We start from the raw sequence: 8,829 nt of genomic DNA, 5'->3' as shown, positions 1-8,829 counted from the left end.
TAAGTAATTTATCCTTAATTTTAGGAACTCAAACAAAAGCTAACAAGTGTGTTACAAGAATATGACAAAATTAAACACAAAAACTCTTTTGATGTTGATATAATCATTCAATAATATTTTTTTTCTCCATTTGAATCTTGGTCCCTTCTATGTCATCTAATACATTTCCAACTGTTTAGAATCATTGGTGTTTATTAGTACCATTGGAATCATTAATTTTGAGCATTAAATGCTCACCTGCAGTTTTGGTATCGATATCGGGAAGAGAGTATCAAGACCAAGAATCATAACAGTAAAAAAATATAGTAGTTAAAGCCTTTGATATTGATACTACTTTAGTAAGAATTGATACTTACCTATTGGTATCGATACCAAAAATGTGTTCTTGAAAACATGTATCGATATTGGTTGTTGGTTTCGAGACTAAGATGAGGTTTTTAACAAAATAAAGTGTTTTTCTGAGCTTTGAAAAAATATTTATAAATTATATAATGATTCAATAACAATTAAGATTTTTTTCACAGTATAAAATTACTTGAAATATTAAATTTTTCATAGTAAAATTCAACAAAATAATCATTTGATAATATATGAAAATATTGGTTAAACACATCGCTATAGAGGAATCCTCCATATTGGTTTAAGTATAACTCTTCGTCTAGTTCACCATTGAGAAAAATGAGTTTGACATCCTTTATTCATTTTTTTATTTTTTTCTTTTCATCAATAACTCTTTCATATTCTAAACAATACTTATCCTCAAAATAAATTCTCAAAAAATAATATTATAAATTCATTTTATAATTTTATATAATATCTATTTATTTATTAAATATTATAACACGAAAAAGAATATATATACACATACATACATACATATGTGTGTGTGTGCGCGCGCGCGCGCGTGTGTATAATCTTGCATTTTTAGATAAAATTGTTAAATGGAAAACAATTTGTACTATAATATTATAAATCATTACAATTATATATGAACAAAACGCAAATAATTCGAATCAAATTTTATTAACGGACTTGATTCGTAAAATATTCAAAAAAAAATTGAATGATAAAATAGAATTCATCAACTCATAATGTTTTAGCTCGACTTGAACATACTCATCCCTCTAGAGTATAAGAAGAGAAAAAGTATTTAAAAAATAGAAATTGAGGTTACAAATTTATTCTAAAATGCATGAGGAACTTGTAGCTTATATTTGGTCAAAATAGACTTAAAATTAAATAAAAATTGAAAAACGAAAAAATCACAGATAAAATCACATATTTTAAATATTTTGTTTTCCAGATATTTAGACTTCTAAAATTCAAACACGATTCCTATTCAAATTTTGAATCATTAATTCGAGTTCATTGAACAACTCATGTCAAGTAACTTAAAATTAGAAAATAATAATTTCTGGTGCCGATTGAATCAAATCTTGTTTTAATTTAACTGCTTAAATGACTTTATATTTTATTTCATTATTTTTATTTTTATACCTAAACATCCATGAATCTGACTGTCTCGTGAATTGTGAGTTACTGACTTTTGACCATAATAAATTGATACGTTTTTTTTAAAAAGAGAGAAATAAAGAATCAATGAAGATGGTTTTCTTAAATAGACAAGGTGATAAAAAGGGCACGAACCAAGTGGCCTCTGTAGTAAAATAATTGTTGTTATTCCTTGAAGATCCAGGTTCGAGCACCATAGATATCAGGGGTGTGAGCGTTCAATGTCAAAGGGTTGAGAGTTATCTTTGAACAGATAATGTCTTATACTTACTCTAGATTAATAAAAAAATGTGTTAAAAAGGGTAAACTACACGGGTGACCACTAAACTATTGCCCATTTTCATTTTGACCACTAACATTTCGATCTGATCAATCAAACCACCCAACTATTTAAATTCTTCAATCAAGCCATTGGACGTTTGTAACATCCTAAACCCGATTGGGCCTAAAGTGTCACATTGGGCTACTGTGGTAACCCTGATTTTCAAAACTTGTTCATTTTCCTTTCAAACATACTAAATGGTGTCATAATTAGACAATTTATAAAATAAAAACTATAGACACATAATTTAAAACCAAAATAACATGAACTCTGAGTTTAATAATCTAAATACATGAGTAAGGTTCTATGAATACATATGCCCACTAAGATATGGTACAGTACACTGAAGAAGATGCTAGAAGTTCTGCTACGTCAGTGCTCCATGAACTAATCAAGCTATTGACCTGCCAACGGAAAACATCCGAAGGCCGAGCTTACAAAGCCCAACAGTATTATCGTTAATCTAGAGTAGCATAAGTGTGCTAAAGACATGGAACTTAGCAGTAGACACAGTACTTAGCAGTAGACACATGCATGATATTGATCAAGTGCTAACTACTTAAGGGATTACCATTCTATCACTGAAGTAGGGGTCTCATACTTTCCTAAATCCTCTGCTAAGGGATTAACCATGAGTACAATTCTAACGGGTCTCTAACCATACTGACTGAACTACTGCGAATTATATAAATGTGATAATAATAATCTTGTGCATTATTTGAATGCAACACTGGCTCTGCTATTCTAGTATCTGGTATCACACAACATTAGATACTAGCCCACTAAGAGGGGTACCAGCATCACATATCATCGGTCAGGTCCCCTCTAAGCTACTGGATGATCTCCTGGTATCACATTGCATCAGGTAGACCATGGAGAAAAAATTTTGGTGTCACATAGCATCGGATGTTCCTACTCAACTGAAGCGTTGGCTTGGTATCATACAACCGCAAGCCAAGCTTTTCTACTAATATCATACTAGGCTAATGCAATTATACATGCATATCTAAGGCTCAAAGGCCATACAACACTGACACTGCTAACCCACTCATAGTGAGTGTTCAGTTTCACACTCTGGCTAGCTCTGAAGTGATTCTCACACTATATCCCCAATAGGGAAACTAAGGTTATCTGAGTACACTTTAGCATAACTAGACACACAAAAGTGGGGTCATCCTCTCACTAACTGTTATCTTGCTCGTTCACTCATCTAAAATGTTATGTTGGTGTTTATTATTTTGTATTCGTTTTAGTTATAAGCTACTTTAGTCATTCTTTACCACTAAGGAAGTCTCTACGCGTTTCTATGATTCTACAATGATCTTTATGGTTGTCATCCATTATTGTACTATTCGCTAGCCCGATACCTGACTAGGGTTTAACACTAAGTAGTGGTACTCTAGTCACTCCTATCACACTTCCCTTCGATACCCCTTGAAATGGAGGGATGACTTATACGTTCTCAAGTTCTCCGAAGTTCTCGAAGTTCATACTTTTTGCTGTTACTGAATCTAACTTACTTATAATACTACATGTCATTACAACCTCTACAATGATTCTCGTTCTCAACTGTTCGATACGTGAACGATGAAGATACCTGGGTATATTAACTTAGTATGGTTGGATCCATTGTAACCCACTTTTAAACACCTTCCTTCATAAATATTCTAGTGGTTTACACATATTATATGACACCCTAGACCAGTATGACACACTGTTGACAAATTAGGGTGTTACATAGAAGCACCAGAGTGGCTAACCCAAAAATATTTCTCCTTACTCTTGCTTTAAAAAACTATTTTACTAATAAAATCACCATAAAAATATAATATAAGCATTATACTTGGGGAGCTCTCAAAATAAATATTTACATTCAAAATAATATAGACCAATTGTTAAATATATTTATGACTCAACTTTATAACAGGGTTTACAAATATACATGCCCTTCAAAAATTTGAGATGTACTCTAATATGCTCTTGGTCTAGACCTCGATCTCTAAGAATGATTCTCGAACTACTCCACCTAATCTACGAAAGGAAACAAATTCCAAACCCTGAGCTAACTAGCTTAGTGTCACACTAACAACTAGATTACTAAAAGTGTATCACTGAAAGACTCAAGATATCAAGTCTACTGCTTTGCTTTAGTGACCATACTTGTAAACTCACTCTATACTCTATGGTAGACATCATGATGCGTCTGAGGTTTATGCATCTCGGAGCTCACATACCCCTCTAGTATACCGAGGATGAGGCCCTCATAATCTTTACATCAGACACCACACCCTTGACTAACCCACCCCTTGCGAATATCAGGCCTTGGCCCTAGTTAGTCAACTTAAAGTGCCTTGCGCACTCCCTAATGATATACGAACTACTTTTATACTTTCAACACCGCTAGATTCTCCAAAGGAACTTGATTGCCATGATCGTTTCCTGAGCATCCAAACAAGGCTAGTCTTATGTAACATTATTTAATCTTGTTTCTATGTTTGATTAAACATTTTTATTGCTCTCACTTGTAGTCTTATTTGGGAATAATTATAATTTTTTTGGGAAAACCTCACTTGATTCTATAATTTCCCTTGAATTAAAGGCCAATTTTAACCTTGGAATCGATATTGACCTTATAGTATCGATACCCAACCCAAGATATCGATACCCCAACTGAAATGCCTTGATAGAAGGAAGGAAATATTGATACTTGTATGGGAGTATCGATATTGGGACCTTGGGTATAGATACTCCCTAAAGTATCGATACCAAACTGGCCTTTAGATTCCCGATCTTGATACCAAGCCCCTTGGTCTCGATACCAAACCCTCAGTATCGATACTCCTTTAAGGGTATCGATACTATTTTTCAAAAACTCTCGATATTTATTCCTTAAACATGAGTAGTATTGTTACTGCTTCTTACATTATCGAACTTACCCTTAAATATACCATATTTAGGCACGAATTAGCCCCTTAAACTCCATAATTTTACTACATTCAGGTTTCTCCATTAGTTACTAAATCTTATGTGATCATAGGGGTCAAATAAGGCTTTAAACATGCTAAAATAACTTAATTAAGAATCTACCATGAAAACTTGATTAACATGCTTCAAACTCAACTTTCTAGCTATAACTCATTTCTAATGATCCACAACTGTTAAGAGGAAGCATTGAGTGTGTTACCTGATTGGTTTGGCTACTAAAATTGCTCTCTAATCAACTAGGATTCAACTTTTTTTTACCATTGCCTTAGAACTTTCTCTCAGTTTCTCAGCTAATCAAAGATAAGTGAAGGAATTACTAACTTATTTAAGGCTTAAAAAAAGGTTAAGGATACTCCAAACAACTCAAATTTACTATAATAACTTGAATCATTTGATTCCCTTAACTTTCCAAAAAAACCATTTCGAAATCTTAACTAAAACCTAAGATTTGCGGCTTTAAATAAGGCCTGAGGGATAGAGATTAAAATTCTTACCTTGGTTGACTTAAACTAAACTTGCAATTTCCAAAAGCTTCCACATTTATCTTGCTCTTAGAAGGAAAAAAGAATATTTGGGAAGCTTGGGTTTCACGTGAAATCCTCTAAATATAAGGGGGTTTTATCCTTTAAAATCGACTATGGTTAAATTGCTAATTTGGTCCATCTTTTTAAAACCCATACTAAAGTCATCATTCACCCTAAACATTTGGGCCAACTAAAGCCCAATACCCTTAAAAATTGATCTAGGAGATCTAATGGGTTCAAATTAAGGGTTTTGGGTTAACCCAAACTATTGACTTGAAATTCGAGGTATTACAACTCTCTCCTCCTAATTGGAATTTTTTGTACTCAAAATTTCGATAGGGTATCTACAACAGATCTTAACCACTAGAACATCTACTCCTAAGAGCTGGACACTAGGTCAACTAGAACATTAACTGGAATAAGAATTACGGTAAGGTTACCTGAGATCACACCAGCTGCATCATCTTATCATCTAGCCTCCATACTGGCTCCAGACTTAACTGCAACCCTACCAGCCTGACAAGAACAATTTTGTCTTCTCTAAGATCCACTACCCCTTTGAACTATCAGAGTTGACTACTAGGTCAAAGTGGGAGCTACATCCTGAGGTTCTGTGCAACCTTGGAGAAAATGATATAGGGATCCACAATGGTAACAACCCTTGGTCTCAATCCTGTAAAACTCCTGGATGCCTCTTACCACAAAGAGAACAACTGGGATAAGAAGGCACTCTTGACGATTCCCCAAAACTAGCCACTGGTGCGATAAATAATGGCCTCCTATACTGATGGGTCCTACTCACACCTTCACCCAAATTTCATGTCGGTCTGCTAGTTTGACCTGCTGGGGTTCTCTAAGGCTTCCGAGAAACTCTCAACCTCTTGGATGGCTAGGATGGTTCTACTGAGTCAGTAACTTCTCTACCCCGATTAGAAGTAGTACCCTCTTATATTATTTTTCTTGCTAAAACTCTTTCTACTGCCTTCACCCGATCAACTAACTCGGTGAAAACTCATGGTGGATTTGTAGATAGGTGAGTCAGAATATCTAGTCAGATACTCACTTTGAACTTTCTGCAGTGATGATACTCAGACGAAACTAGTTTTGGCGCATATCTACTGAGCCAGAGGAACTCTACACATACTCAAAAACTGATTTGTTCCCTTGAGTTAATTGAGCAAACTGATCCCTTATCGCTTCCATATGGGCCTCCCCAATGTACTTCTGGCGTAACTCTTCCATGAACCGGTCTCAAGTAAGTCACTTAGGCTTAACGATATCTCTATAGTTTTCGACATGTCTATCGTGTCACTTTTTAGCAGGGATATAACATACTCTAACATACTCTGGGGTGAGATGCAGCTGACAAAGAGTCTTAAGGGTTTTTATTAACCATTGGTCGACTACAACTGGATCATTATCTCTTGACCTAAAGAAATCGGTGTCTGGTACCTCCAGATCCTCCCTATTGGAGTTTCCTAAGATGCTAGAACTTGAGGAACTAGATGAACTAGTGGGGTAACAGGTTTCTGGGGAATTGCTCCACTATTCACCTCAAGGTAGAGGTCAAAGTTCTAAAAAAATATCGCTTCATCGACCTCTGTGTTTCCAGGCTCTCCGTACTCGGAGTCCGTGACGAACTCATCTCTTGAATCACCAGTTAAGAAAGCTCTAGTCTTATCTCTACCCTCTGTACTATGGCATGGACTCTCATCCATATCTAATATTTGAGATTAAGAAAAAAATGAGGAATTACTACTACTTTTTCAGATGTAAAAGTACGACATTACTCGTTAGGGGTATGTATACTCATAAACTCTTTACTGGCGCTGACCTGCGGGTCCTAGAAACGTCTAAACCCTACTATGATACCACTAAATGTAACACCCTATACTAGTATGACACACAGTCGACCAATTAGGGTATTACACGAAACCACTAGAGTGGCTAACCCAAATTTTCTTCTCATTTCTCTTCCTTAAAAACTATTTTAATAATAAAATTACCATAAAATATAATATAAGCTTTACACTAGGGGAGCTCCCAAAATAAATATTTACATGTAAAATAATACAGAACAAATTAAATACAATTATGACTCAACTTTATAGCCCTTCAAAAACTTAAGACGGACTCTGATCTGCTCTAAGTCTGGACCTCATTCTCTAAGAACGCTTCTCAAACTGCTCCACTTAATCTGTAAGGAAACAAATTTCAAATGCTGAGCTACTAGCTTAATGCCATACTAATAACTAGATCATACTAAAAGTTTGTCACTAAAAGGCTCAGCTATCAAGTCTACTGCTTTTCTTTAGTGAGTATACTTGTATACTAACTCTATACTCTATGGTAGACATATTGGTGTAGCTGAGGGTTCTGTATCTCGGAGCCCATACACCCTTCTAGTTAACGATGGCGAGGCCCCCGAAATCTCTGTATCGAACACCACACCCTCGATTAATCTACCCTTGTGAGCGTCGGGCCTTGGCCCTAGTTAGTCAGCTTAAAGTGCCTTGCGCACTCCGTGAGGATATCTGAATTGCTTGTATACTTTCGACACCGCTAGCTTTTATAAAGGAATTCGGGTGTCCTGATCATTTCCAGATCATTCAAACAAGACTAGTCTTATGTCACCTTATTTAATCTTGTTTTTACGTTTGATTAAACATTTCTATTACTCTCAATTGTAGTCTTATTCGGGAATAATTATAAGATTTTGGGAAAACCTTGATTCTATATTTCCCTTGAATTAAAGCCCAATTCTTAACCTTTGTATCGATATTGGCCTTATAGTATCGATACCCTCTTCTCAGTATCGATACCCCTCGGTCTCGATACCAAACCCTCAATATCGATACTTCTTTAAGGGTATCGATAATGTTCTTCAAAAACTTTTGAATTTTATGACTGATACATGAACAGTATCGATACTCACCCTTAAACATGCCTTATTTAGGCATAAATTAGCCCTTAAACTCCCTAATTTTACTATCTTTAGGTTTCCTCATTAGTTATTTAATCTTATGTGATCATAGGGGTCATAAATAACAATTTAAACATGCTAAAATAACTTAATTAAGAATCTACCATGAAAATTTGCTTAACATGCTTCACACTCAACTTTCTAGTTATAACTCATTTATAATAATCCATAATTGGTATGATGAAGCTGTGAGTGTGTTACATGGTATCCTTGGCTGCTAAAACTCATATTGAACTAACTAGGATTCATCTTTTCTTTACCCCTTTCCTTAGAACTTTCTCCCACTTCATAGCTAATCAAAGATAAGTGAAGGAATTACTAACTTATCTAAGGCTTAAAACAAGGTTAAGAATACTCCAAACTACTCAAATTTACTAGAATAAACTTGAATACTTTGATTCCCTTAACCTTCTTAAAAACCCCATTTTGAAATCTTAACCAAAACCTAAGATTTGGGGCTTGAAATGAAGCTTGAGTAATAGATATTAGAATTCTTACCTTGA

The sequence above is a fragment of the Hibiscus syriacus genome, unplaced genomic scaffold (assembly GCF_006381635.1).
Source record: "Hibiscus syriacus cultivar Baekdansim isolate YM2019G1 unplaced genomic scaffold, ASM638163v2 tig00111210_pilon, whole genome shotgun sequence".
NCBI classification, from domain to species: Eukaryota; Viridiplantae; Streptophyta; class Magnoliopsida; order Malvales; family Malvaceae; genus Hibiscus; species Hibiscus syriacus.
This window is presented reverse-complemented; position numbering follows the sequence as displayed.